This window comes from Melospiza melodia, chromosome 12 (genome assembly GCF_035770615.1).
Source record: "Melospiza melodia melodia isolate bMelMel2 chromosome 12, bMelMel2.pri, whole genome shotgun sequence".
In the NCBI taxonomy this organism is placed as follows: Eukaryota; Metazoa; Chordata; class Aves; order Passeriformes; family Passerellidae; genus Melospiza; species Melospiza melodia.
In genome coordinates, this window is record NC_086205.1 from 11466869 (window position 1) to 11479593 (window position 12725).

Genomic DNA, 12725 nt, shown 5'->3' on the forward strand with positions numbered 1-12725 from the left:
TAATTCTGAGGGAACATTTGCAGGGCCTGGATGAGTCAATATTGACAAAAGGTCCTCAGGAATTGTTAAGGAAGAGCCCTGCCTTGAGCAGCACCGACCAAAACCGTTCCAGGTGAGGCCAGTCTGGGCAGGGTGGATGTGCTGGATGTGCCATGACCGATCTCTCCCAGCAGAGATGCAGGCCAGGAGCCCCGCAGCAGCTGCCGCGGTGCCACGCTCCGGTAAAACCCTCAGAGCCGGCAAAGCCCGAACGGCGGCCTCAGGCCCCGCCGCGGCCCCGGCTCTTACAGCGACCCGCGCCGGGGGCTCCGGGGCACGCTCGTGCCGCGGTCACTCGCTCTGACCGGGACACGTGGCAGAAAGCATTCTTTACCGCGCCCCGGCCAGGGCGGTCAGCGGCGGGCCCGCGGCCATGCGGAGGCTCCGTGAGGGGGATACCGGTACCGGTACGGGGACGGGCCGCCCCCCGCCCAGCGCGGACCGACGCGCTGCTGCGCGGCCCCGCCCCTCGCCAGCCATTGGCCCCCGGTGCCGGCCCCGCCCCCCGGCGCGGTGACCTGTAGTAACCCCGTTCCGCGGGAGCCCGGCCCCGCGCGCCACTCGGCGCGGGCCAACCAGGAGGCGCCGTGGCGCATACGGAATGAGCGCGCGCGGCGGCGGCGGGCGGCCCGGCCGCGGGTGAGCGCGGGCGCGCACTCGGAGCGGGCGGTGCCGCCGCGGCGTCCCCGGGCCGGGGCCGGTGAGTGCGGGGCCGCGGGCCGGGGCGGGCTGCGGGGCCCTGCGCCGCCACGAGCGCTCCCGCCCGGCCGTGCGGGGCCCCGCCGGGCGTCCCGTCGCCTCCACGGGGGCGAGTGCGGCGGCCATCCGGGCCGCGGGGGTGCTGAAGCCGCCCGGCGGGGCTGCCGAGGGCCCGGCTGCCGGCGTGGCCAGCGGCTGCGCGCCGGTGTCGCCCCCGCGGGAGCGGCGCTCCGGATCATTAGCGAGATAATAGCCGGTAACGCGCGCGGGTTTGCTCTCCGCTCTGCTTTGTGTTCGGGCTCCGGCGGCCGAGGCGGTGGCGGGAGGCAGGTGCCCGGTGCCGTGTGCCGTGTCCCCGCCGCGGGCTCCGGGACCCAACGCGGCCCCGCGGTCCCGGCGTGCGGTCGGTGGGCGCGGGTGATGCGAGCGCGGCAGGGCCGCGGGAGGAGCGGGCCGGGATTGCGGTCCCGGTTTCCCGGGGTTGATGCGGGATTTAAAGCTGAGGTGCGTTCCCTTCCCGGACCTGCCCGGGAACGATGGCACAGGAACACCTTTCGCTCGTAGGGAGAGCAGCACGCCTTAAAATACTATTGCAGATAGTGCCATAAAGAACATGAAGTTCGGTGTTTAGGACTAATACAGAATCCCTAGGAAATGAGGAAACAGTAACCTCCAGGAAAATGAGGGCAGTAACAGACTAAAAATATTTGTAAGATACTTTATGGTCACTACTTTTTTTTTTACCTTACTGAAGAAACAAGCCCTCCTCCCCCCCTCCCCCAACATTTAATTATGTACAGCAGCTGCTATGTAATCTTTTATTTATTGTAAAGTATTACTGCATTTTGTTTAGGAGTATCAGATTGTATAGTTTAGCACTTTTTTTTTGGCCTGTGAAATGGGTTTGATAAGACCAGACCTGAAATTCCTGTATTTGAGTAGCTTTAGTTTTAAAGTGTTGTTATCAGTACAGAATTAATGAAAAAGAGTAATACCAATGGTAAAAGATTTTGGTTTCTTAAAAAAGTCTGTTAAGGGTAAGGGCAGTAATTTTTACTCAGAACACAAAAATTTAGTTCACATGAAATTTGTTTGGTTTTTTTTTTGTCTTGTTGTTGTTTTAAGCATCATGTAAAGAAAAACATAAACTGAAACAAACAGCCTTAATGTGATTTCTGACTGGTTAAATTCTTCTCTTGATACAGTCTTTCTCCAGAGTGGATTGCCATCTCATTGTGCAAAAATTCACTGTGGCTTATGATTTTTACTTCCTGGGGCTAAAAAACCAGAAGCATGAAATAATAGATGTGTTATCAGGTCTTGACTGTGTCCTCAGAGGAAGGTAATAATCTGGGTGCATTCATAAGACTTTGTGTTCATTACTATCTGCAGCACTTCTCATACTGTTTGTTCTGTGTGCTTTGAAAAGTTAAGTAAAGACATTTTTAAGCTTGGGAAGAGCTACCAAGAATGACCTGTAGATTTATACCTCAGGAATGGCTGAAACCATTCATTGTGACTTACAGACCTGTTTTTGTTTGTAGTTGTTCAGCATGTTTATTATTGTTGGACCCTAGGAACGGGAGGTAGGTTCAGGTTTAACGTTTGTTCAGTGTTGGTGGCTGGCTGACAAACTTCAGTCAGTCTGAGGTGAAAAATTTTGAAACTCATAATGAGGTCAGTCTGTGGTATGGATCTGGTCCCTCTTGGCTCACTGACTTAATTCCACAGTAGTCTCTTTCACCTGCAATAAGCTGGCATTCGGTTCTGAATGTTTGTGCTATCTTCAAATGTCCAAGTCCACTCAAGTAAGGGTGCAGGTAGTAAATTCCAGCCTCAGTTTTATTCTTTATGTTTCACAGAGGTGGGATGTTTTGAGAGAGCTCTGGCTTACAGCTGTGGACCAGGGACTCTCCACGCCTGTGCACCTGAGTGCTGTGAGGCTTTGATAAAAGCACCATTAATGGCCTAAAAAGAGGTGTGAGGACTGTGGTGTGTGGAATCTGGTTCCACTTTTCAGAAATGTTTATTGGTGGTTCCCATCTTCCCTGCTCCATCTCTTTTGCTTGGGGAATCCTGAGTGTGTGAGAACACTGAGTAGGGCTTGTTGAGCTGACTGTGCTGGTGTGAGCAATTTCTCACTTCTGACACTTCTCAGAACCCAAGATGTGGTTTAGCCAGAAACCTCAGAAAATCAGAATAGTGTTTATTGTAAAACTGTTAATCTCTGAAGAACTAGCGGAGTTGTCTTCATGTTGGACTTAAAGCATGGTGTGCTTCTGCTGAACTGGTGAGCATTTAAGCCACTGTTTTCCCCAGCCCCCATTCAGTGCTGATTGTAGGGCTTTTATTCTTCCTTTCTGTAGACCAGTGAATGGTTTGAGCCATTGAGTCGTACTAAAGACCCAATTTTTTTGAATGGATTGTCAAGACTTCTGGAACAAACATAGCGCATGGCTCAGGACAAAATTCAAAAGAACTATGGATAAAGTGTTCTTGTTAAAGGAAATCCAGCTATGGATTAAATTTCCAGAAAGTACCAGGAAGAACTGAGTCCTGAATTGTTTAGCAGTCTACATTTTCTTTTAAAATACTTGTTCCAGTGGGAGAGTAACTAAACCTGTCCTGACAGCCAACTGCTACTTGCTGCCATGGTGGCAAATCCAAAAAATCATTCAGTCTGATGCTGCCGTGTTACTGGACCTTAAAAACTAGGCTCAGGTGGCCTCAATTCCTCTGCAGGCCCTTTTCCCAGTCAATGGAGAATTCTAGGTGGTTCTGAAAAGCAATTCAGAGAATTTACATAAGACACTGAGTGGGGAGCTGCCTGAAAGCCAGCTAATAAGAAATAGGAGGCAGAAGGATTTATGTGGAATTTAGGCCATCTGAATATGGCCCTAAGAGGCGACTTAGTCCTTCTAAGTAAGGTGCATTAGCACTAAGAGGACTTGGCTTCAGTTTCGATCCGTTTCATCTGCTGTCGATTACTAAGCAAATTTACCATTTAAGCAGCTCCTCAGGGGTGGGTGGGGGCTTCTGGCTCTGTCCCTGCCAGGAGTGACCCCTGGGGGAGCCCAGCTGAGAGGGCTCGGGGGTCATGGTGGGCAGTGAGCTGGGCACAGCCAGTGGGTCAGGTGAGACAGTTATCCCATTCCATTTGGCACTTGTTAGACCCTGTCCAGAATACAGCATCCACTTGTGCTCCCCTCCCTGGGACGAGGGAAATGTCAATAAACTGCAGGGAGTTCAGGGGACAGCTGCCAAGATTGGGTGGAGTTGTGAGCTTTTGCTTTGTGAGGAGAGGTAGAGGAGCTGTGCCTATTGTTGAGCCTGGGGAAGAATAGGCTTGGGGGGCCTTTCCAGCACCTGTGTGAAGGTTTTCAAGAGAGTGAAGCCAACTTCTTCATAGCGGTGCGTGGTGGGAAGATAAGAGACAGCAGGTGTGAGTTGAAGTCACAGAGGTCCGTGTCCATAAGGCATTTTGCACCCTGAGGTGTGTCAAGTGGTGGGACTTGGTAGCCCAGAGAGCTCCTGCAGACTCCTTCTGTGGAAGTTTTCAAAATCCAGCTGGGTAAAGCCCTGAGAAAGCAGGTGTGATTTCATAGCTGACTCTGCTTTGAGCTTGAGGTTGTAGCAGAGTCCCCCTGTTGTCCTTTTCCACCTGAATTATCCTATGGCTCTATCTACTTTCTGCCAACAGAGCAGTTGCAGTGGAAGGTTGTGAGCCAGCTTATTTAGGGTTGGCAGTGCAGGTTTACATGTCAGGCTTGGAGCAGTATAGCAAGCACTCAAGCCAGTCCTAGGCAGCTCTCAAATGGCAGCACTTTATTTGTTTAATTATGCAGTTAGAGTTGGAAGAACCTGCTCTTCCTCCTGAGGGCCTGGTCTACATCAGGGCTTGCCATGGAGTAAAGCCTGAGGGGCTCTCAGGATTCAGTAGTTTGGGATCTAATGGTTTTGAGTCTATTGAAGGAAACCATGTGTACAAGGACGGATCTTAAACACACCTCCTGAATGACTGTTCTAAAATACTGGGGGGGCAGGAATACAACTTTGAAGGAAACTTAGATCTTATTCCGTATTAACTTCTGAATCAATTAGAGAAAAGTTGTTCACAATTCAAAATAGTTTGAATCAACTCAGTTCAAAACTTGCAGGAGTCTTTTACTGATCCCTGGGAAGGAATCCTCACCCACGTGTCCTCTCATTCCTTAAGTGCGCCTGCAGCTCATGGGAGGTCAAGGTGCTGACTTCAGGTGTCTGTAATCCCCAAGGAGGAGGTGGCAATTTGTCACCACCTGTGCATTGGGACAGTGTCTTTCCCTCAGTGTTCATAAGCCTTATTAATTACAAAAATGTGCTAGTTAATTACCATATCTGAAATGGGACAAGCTGCCTTCTCAGTCCAGTGAATTTCCTGAAAAGCAAGGAAGATGATTATTGGAGTTACTTATGGATTTTCACTGTTGATGTTGAAAACAGCAAGAACAAACTGCAAATCTCCCATTGCCCTATAAAACTGGAAATCTAGTGCTTTGGTTTTTAGAGCTGTGTAAAATATCCTTACCTTGAATGCTTGTATCTATTAGATGAAACCAGTATGAGACCTGGAAGGGGAAAATAGATAGTGAAGATTAGAAGTGACTTACAGAAGCTGAAGCATCAGCACGGCACTAGTGCAGTACTGCCACTTTCATTCCCATCTATTTGCTGTGTGACATTCCTGTGTGTAGAATGTTCTCTCCTGAAATAACTTCATAAGGATACTGAAAACTGTGTAAAAATGCTTTTTGTGCATCTTTAGAGGCAAGACTTCTGCCTTTGCCTTACTGCTCTCCAGGACAGGGTATGGAACATCCCTCATGTTGTTCAGGATGTCTGCTCAGACATGTGGGAAGGCTTGGCCATCCTCAGGAAGGTTTTCCATGGGTGCTGTGCTGCTTGAACAGTTAGTGCAGTGCCATACATCAACGTGCATGCTGATGTAAATTCTGTTAATCAGACATACAGCAAAATTTCTACCAACCAAAGTTAAGACAGTATGAGAAGACAGTCTGTGAAACTGAATGTGGTCTGCAGTTGTTTCACCAAACCATTATTAAAATCAATGTTTATGAGCTCATTCTGTGAGAACCCATGAAAAACTGGAAAGTGGAGCACCTGTGGTTAACTCAGAATTCGGATGAGTTGATAATTTGTGTTTGGTAAAGAAGTATCTGTAGTTGGCTTTGAGTGTACGGGTATGGAGAAAGGCAGAAGGGAATAGAAGCAGCAGGAGGTGATGGCTTGCAGGAGGATTTAAATGGGTATGTAGAGAAACATCTGCTTTTTTCTGTCTGCAGGTTCTGTGAGGGTTTTTGTTGGTGAGTGCTGAAGAGAGGTAAAGGCAGCAGGCACCCAGGGGAGACAGCTGTCCCAGGAGTGCTCAGGCAGGAGCTTGGTGATCTTTGTGGCAGGCTGGGTTTGGTCTGTCCCATTGTAAATCCACAAATGACTTGTACAGCTCTGGTAACAGAACTTTCCAGGCATTTACAGCTGCAGTTTAATTGTCCTGATGAAGTATTGCTGCACTGCATTGTTCTAGAGAAACTGTGAATAGAGAAATGCTTTTCCTAATGGATAACTTTGAGATGCATAGAAAATATTTTCCAATTCTGCAGTGCTGAAAACTGGGTAGATTTCATTTTTTCACCTTTCTTGAGGGTGCTTGTGGAGATTCTTACCTGCTTTTCTTACAATCTGCACAAAAGGCTTAATGTGGTAACATCCAGTACTTTCAAGAGCAAGGTACAAATCCACTTCCCAGCAGGGCTGTGTGCTCATGTGTGAATGTCCAGGTCACCAAGGCAAGGCTCTTAGTGGGTGTTGGAAGGGGGGGTGAGGGTTTTTGATCAGGAAAGCTAGGTAAAGCAGACACTCAAAAAAATTAAATCTTTAATTTGCTAATAAAATCAGTTATAGTTAAGAAAGAAATAGTGCTCTGCCCAAATCCTGTGTTACACAGTCACAAGTGCAGTTGTGGCCAGGTCAGCTTGTGAAAGGACTGACACATCTGCTACCCTGACTTGTTTTTTTGTGTATCTATAGATGTGTATACATCTAAGATAACAGATTCTAAGAGTACAGTGGTTGAAACTGCATGTATTTTAATTACATCATTAGCTTAATATTTCATGACTCTTTGGGGTTTTTTTTTAACAGCAAGATTTATTTCTCTTGTTTGAAATGCTAGCAGCTCATGAAACATTTGAAATATTTATATTCTTCTTCTAGAAATATTTAATAGTCTATTCTGGACTTCCACCTTGTCAGATTTTATTAATGTAATGCTGACATCTGTATAAGACAGACAGAATAATTTTTCCTGAGAATATTCACAAAATTCTTACAAATGGTGTTGCTACCATTTGTGGTGGTGGTACCTTTCTTTTTAAAAAAGGTCAATGCTCTTGAAACTTAGCAGTGAAGGCTCTGCCCAGCCACGTACTTCAATTTTGGTCATGTTTACATAATCAGAGTCTAAGGGTGTGTTTGATTTCCCTGAAGAGAAAAACAGGAATCTCTTCTACCCAAACCTCCCTCTACCTACGCAGTATTTGTGTACTGATCCTGAGCCACTGACTTGAGTGATCTCCTGGGAGGATGAGGAGTTCCTTCCTCACCTTCATCCCAGTCTGAACATATCTGTGGGCACTGGATATTGTCCTCTGATTGTCACCACCTGTGTTTGTACGTTTTGTTTTTAAGGGTGGCACATAAGAGCTTGGAGCTGAGAACCACACTTGTGTAATGCTGCTTCTCAGAGAATAAAATGGCTTCTAATTTAATGAGACCTTGTTCCCTGCTTGCTTTGAGTTATGCAATTGTGGAGCATGTTCATGACTGATCCTGCCTTGCTTTGCTTACAAAAGGAAGAGTGATAAAAAGAGAGAAAAGGATATTTGTTCCAGTGTGATGGAGAGAGGTTGTCCTGATACTCTGTTATTTCTAAAGCTAGAAAATAGAATGATGACTCAAATAAGTAGGGTAGACTTCTTTATGCCATGCTTAATTAAATTATAGTGCTGGATTTTGAACAAGAGTAATTTTTCTCCAAGCAGTATAGATATAACATCTAGATCAAGTAGCTCTGTAGGAAAACACTGAATTTGAATATTTTCTTTTTCCTTGGCTGTTTCTTTATTTTGTAGTACCATATTCCCCACTGTCCCTGGAACTTTAGAGCAGCCAAGAGAAATAAAAACCACACAAAGCAGTTTGCAGAGAAACAGCCTACTTGTCTTTCTGTAGCTCAGCCTTTTGTGACTTCCCATCAGTCACCACACAACTTGTTGAATGCAAAATGTGCTGTCTGACCATAATTAGATGGAGGAGTGAGGCTGAAGCATTAACAGCCAAAATCATCTTTGGTAGTTTTCCCCAGATTTCATCAAGTGCTTGATTGGTCAATGGTTTGCCCATGGTTTCCAGGCTTTCCAGTTCTTTTTGGCAATTTGGTGTTTATGGGGCTATGCTTGTATCCATAGGAAATATTTACTGAAGTCCCATTTCTACTGATTGTGTGTGCAGTATTTTTGGTGCCTTATAAATTGATTTGGTTTAGTTGGAGTTTTTTGAAATCTGAAGTTAAATAAGTGAAGTTATTTTTTAGCATTAGGTCCTAAATAATACTAGGAGGGAGGCAGTTTCTGGTCATTGCAGGACAATAGTTGCATTTGGACATATACTCCAAATCTTAAGCAAAGTATTTCTGTTAAACCAGTTTAAGAGTCAGGCTTAATCACCTGTAAACCTGGGTGTTTAGGATGTGGGGTTTCACAGACACCACTGTGAGCAATAGGTTTTTAACCTGTGGCAGAGGTAAAGTTACCAAAAGTGAAAATTACATATTCCCAGAACTTGGAGCAAATTTCATTTCTCTCTTTGTGTTTGTGCTCAGGAAAAGCTCCACTGGTTATTTTTTGCATTTATATTGCTGCTGGAGTGAAGCACTACTTTTGAGATGTTTTGGTTAGTCCTTACAAGAGATTCAGTCCACAAACTCTGAAACTCCCAATGAATCCTGTGTGAGTATTGGCTTGAGACAAGACCTGCTAGGGCTGTGGTTTTTATAAATTGCATTTCTGCTGTGTGGATTGAGGGGCATTTCTTCATTGTACAAAGAGTGAATGTTGGATTACACAATCTGAACCATGCACATGGGTTGGGAGCAGCAGTGTTTCCTTAATAAAGGGGTGATCCTTCCTGAAGGACTTGTGACTTCCATTGCAGGCCAGAGGAGAGGGGTTGCTCCTGTTCTGGGGTTTGGAGCACTACAGTAGAGAGCATGGGATGTGAGAAAAGTAGATATTCGTGTGGGATCCACTTAATTCCATTTATTTTGACAGTAAATCACTGTAGATGACTAGACACGATGATGTTTTAAAAGAAATAACAAACCAAACCAAATCTAGCAAAACTCCAAATAATTGAAACCTGAGAATGTATTTATCCTTCAAAAGAAAAAGTGTATTAAAAATGTCACCAGCTAATGTCATTTAGCCTTTCAAATTAAATGGTGAAACATCCTTCTTTATCACTTTGATAACTTAGGTCATGCTGTGGATGTCCTTGTTGCTTTGAAATGTATTGTAAAATTCTCTTATATGTATTGTTCATCTGATATTTTTCTCGTGAGAAATTTGCCTAAAGACTTGGAATTTTCACACTTTTTCCTGTGAAGTCTATATCTTCTATTTTGTTCTCTCAGATTTGTTTTGTTACCTGAGTATTCATCTGCTGCTTGTTTTTCAGGAGCTTCTGGTGTAAGGTTATCAAGTCCCCCAAGATTTGCACCGAGCTGTGCAGTTGTTTTGATGTTAATTAGTAGCTATGGGTAGGCAGTTCTGATGAAGCAATTGCGTTGTGAAGCCTGTAGAGACTTGCAGGCTTGGCTGATGTTGTGTTTGGAGGGAAGGGGAGCACAATCCAAGCGGAGAGGGCTGTCTGGACAGGGGCACAGGAGTGGAGTCAGCGGGACTGGGCAAAGGGGGTTCTGCAGGGGTTCGTGGGCACCCACCCATGAGCACCCACTGAAATCAGAGCCTGACCCAGTGCAGAGAAGGGCTGGGCACGTGGGCTGATGGGCAAGGAGTGCTGACAGAGGTAACCAGTGAACAGGGGCTTGAGTACTAGTTATGTGTATTTGTAACATTGATGGCCTTGGTAAAAGGTGTAACTAGTGTCAAGTTCTGCTGACTTTGTGGGGTTATACCTGGATCCCTCCTTTGTGCAAACTAGAATAAAGAAATCAAATATCTCATCTTGGTGTGTGTGAGTTGACATTGCACACCAGGGAATAAGCCAGCATCAGGGTCAACACTTATCCCTGACAAAATCCCACCCCAAACAGAGAAGAAATGTTAAAGGAAGAAGGCGAAGAGCACATAAATATACAGGCTTACCAGATTTTGGACCTGGCCAAAATGAACTGAAAAATGAATATAGGGTAATGGGTTATAATTTTTACTGTAGCACTACATGAACTCAAATTTATCTAAAAGTAAGAACAATTTTCTGCATGTACAGCTTCTGCTGGAGAAAAAAATCCCAAAGCACCTTTACAGTTAAAAATATGTGGGATTGTTTTGTTAAATTTTTTTGGTTCTGATCTAATGAATACATGACTAGGATACAGTACAAACCACATTGAATGTATGGCAGTAGACCATCTATTTTTGTTCTATTTGCTAAGAAGCAAACAAACCAGAGCTGTTCATGCCTTAGCATTTCAGATTTCCCAGAAACTGGAGAGCTGATCTTAGGCTGTGTTTTGTAGTAGAAGACAGCACATGAAGGCATTCTGGTGAGTCCCTTGGATCGGGATGGAGAGCAGAGTCTGCCTCCCAGTGGAAGCACTTAGGGCAATTGACTTAAACGAGCCGGAAAATGACTGTAGGAATTTGGAGTGATAAGCTGGCAGTGATAACTCAGCTGTTCCACCACTCAATCAGTAGGCAAAGGTTACTGCTGAGGCTTCTGGCTTATTTTTATGCAGACTTTTTCATACTGTATGTGCCGTGGTGCTTATGTGCTCTTCCACGTTTAATTTGTGTCTGTGGTTTGAAAATCCAGCAGGATGCTGGGGAAATTGGTGGTTTCATCTCTCTCTAGCAGTGAATTGGCAGAGACTAAAGTTCCTCTGAGGCCTTCTCCACTAGTAAGGTACTTTACCCATTAGTTTTTTCTTTTCTCTGTTACAAACATGAAAACATTTAATTTAGTTTGACACTAAATGCATTTCTTAAATGCTCTAATAATTGCTTGTGAAAAGGAATGGAAGCAGCGTATTGACAGTGTCTGGCAAAGTGCCTGAAACGATTTAAGACACTTGTGTGCCATGAAATGTCATGTATATAGTGGGAGGGGAAGGAGATGAAAGATGGAGCAGCACTGGATTGTGTTCTGGCATACAAGATTTTAAAGAAGTGGTTTTAGCACAATTGTTTTTGGGAAGCGCTTTCAGGTTTGCTGACAAAGTTGTCACATTAGACCTGTGTTTTATTGTTTTTATTAATAAAGATGTGTTTGTCAATCCACTAAATATCGAAACTGTCTTGGATAAGTTAAAAACCCCCCTTATTTAAGGAAAATAAGTTTTAAAATGTTTTAAATAGAAAAAAATCTAAGATGCAGTGTTACAACGAGGCTTGCATTTTTAGTTGATTTTATTGGAAGGGTGTTCATCTTACAAGGCAAGGTAGCTTTAGGAGTGTTTAATTATTGTTCCTGCAGCTTGTTAGTGTTGAACTCACTTTGATTTAGTTTTATTTTTCACCTGGAACAAAGGTTTAAACTCAAGCTTCTAACCTGTGCAGTCAGGCTGTGCATTGGAATCCTGTAGCTTTTTTGTGGGGGAAATAAATCTGTTTGTCTGTTTTCTTTGTCTGCTTTGTGATGTCACTTTAGCTTTCAGTTTCCTATAGATGTCACTCTGTTTTGTTAGGAAGGAGAAGAGAAATGTACAAACCTTGCTGTCCTGCATTGTGCTGTGATATTGCAAACAGTAGGGGTTGGGTGTACCTAAAAGAGGTTGATATCAAATTGAAGTTTTTAATACCCACTTACCATTACCTTTTTGGAATAACTGGATATGCTAAGGCTCTATTTTAGAGAAAGAAAAGTTCTGTGCCCTCAAGAAGTTCCTTCTGTCTAGTTTAGTTCTGTGTTTCTGCATTTGGCTCCCTGTTGTCTGCCAACACTAGGTGTGATTTTTTGTTTTCCTACTTGATGTAAATTAATCTACAAGAGGAAAAGGAATATTTTCTAGATAATAAAACTTCCTCCTTTGTATCAAAATTTAGTTAATACCGTAGAGAGTGTCTCTCTAGGGTAGATGGACTTCTTTGGTTCATGTAATTCTACCTTTGTAGTATCTTGGTGTTTAACAAGGACGCAATAATTTATTAATCCTAATAACATGCCTTTTGGCTGCTTCCTAAGGAAATTGGAGTATAATTTTACAAACATAGCATTGACATGTGAAGGACATAAATTAAACCCCTTTGTGTTTATAGGATGTGTATGAGCCCATACCCAAAGTTTAAAGGTATTTAAGCCTGTAGCACTTGAACCCCCCAAGGCTGAGCTCCTGTAGCAGTAAGCAGTGAGATGATGAGCAGGAGAGCAGCAGGTTAATGCCCAGAGCAGAGTGCTGTGACACCCGTGTCACAGGGTGTCCTGCTGTCCCTGTACTGAGCCTGCTTCATCCACAGCCCAGTGGGATTTCATCTGCAGCTCCCCTGCCAGGCTCCTGCCTTCCCTCTGCTCCTCGAGTTTTGCCTTGTCACTAACTCCTGTCAGGTCATGGTTACTCAGTTTGCCGTAGCAGAAGAAAACATCTTTTGTAGTGCTAATTTTCTGTTGATTTAGGTGATTGCAGTGGCTCAGGGTAGGCTCCAAACGAAGTTGATACAAAGGAAAATCCACAAGATCCACCGTCCCACCGT

At 44.6% G+C, this 12725-nt stretch overlaps 1 protein-coding gene across 3 annotated transcripts in view; it reads left to right on the forward strand.

Moving 5' to 3' along the window:
- The first annotated feature begins 697 nt into the window (after positions 1-697).
- The window catches only part of ACSL3 (acyl-CoA synthetase long chain family member 3), a 51555-nt gene continuing 39527 nt past the window's right edge, over positions 698-12725 (forward strand). For 2 of the 3 annotated variants that reach the window (XM_063166796.1, XM_063166798.1), the window contains exon 1: positions 698-739. The gene's annotated coding sequence lies outside the window, so the exon portion shown is untranslated. Of the gene's footprint in view, positions 740-1966; positions 2081-12725 lie in introns of those variants that run through there. The other variant, XM_063166797.1, reaches the window with a different exon arrangement.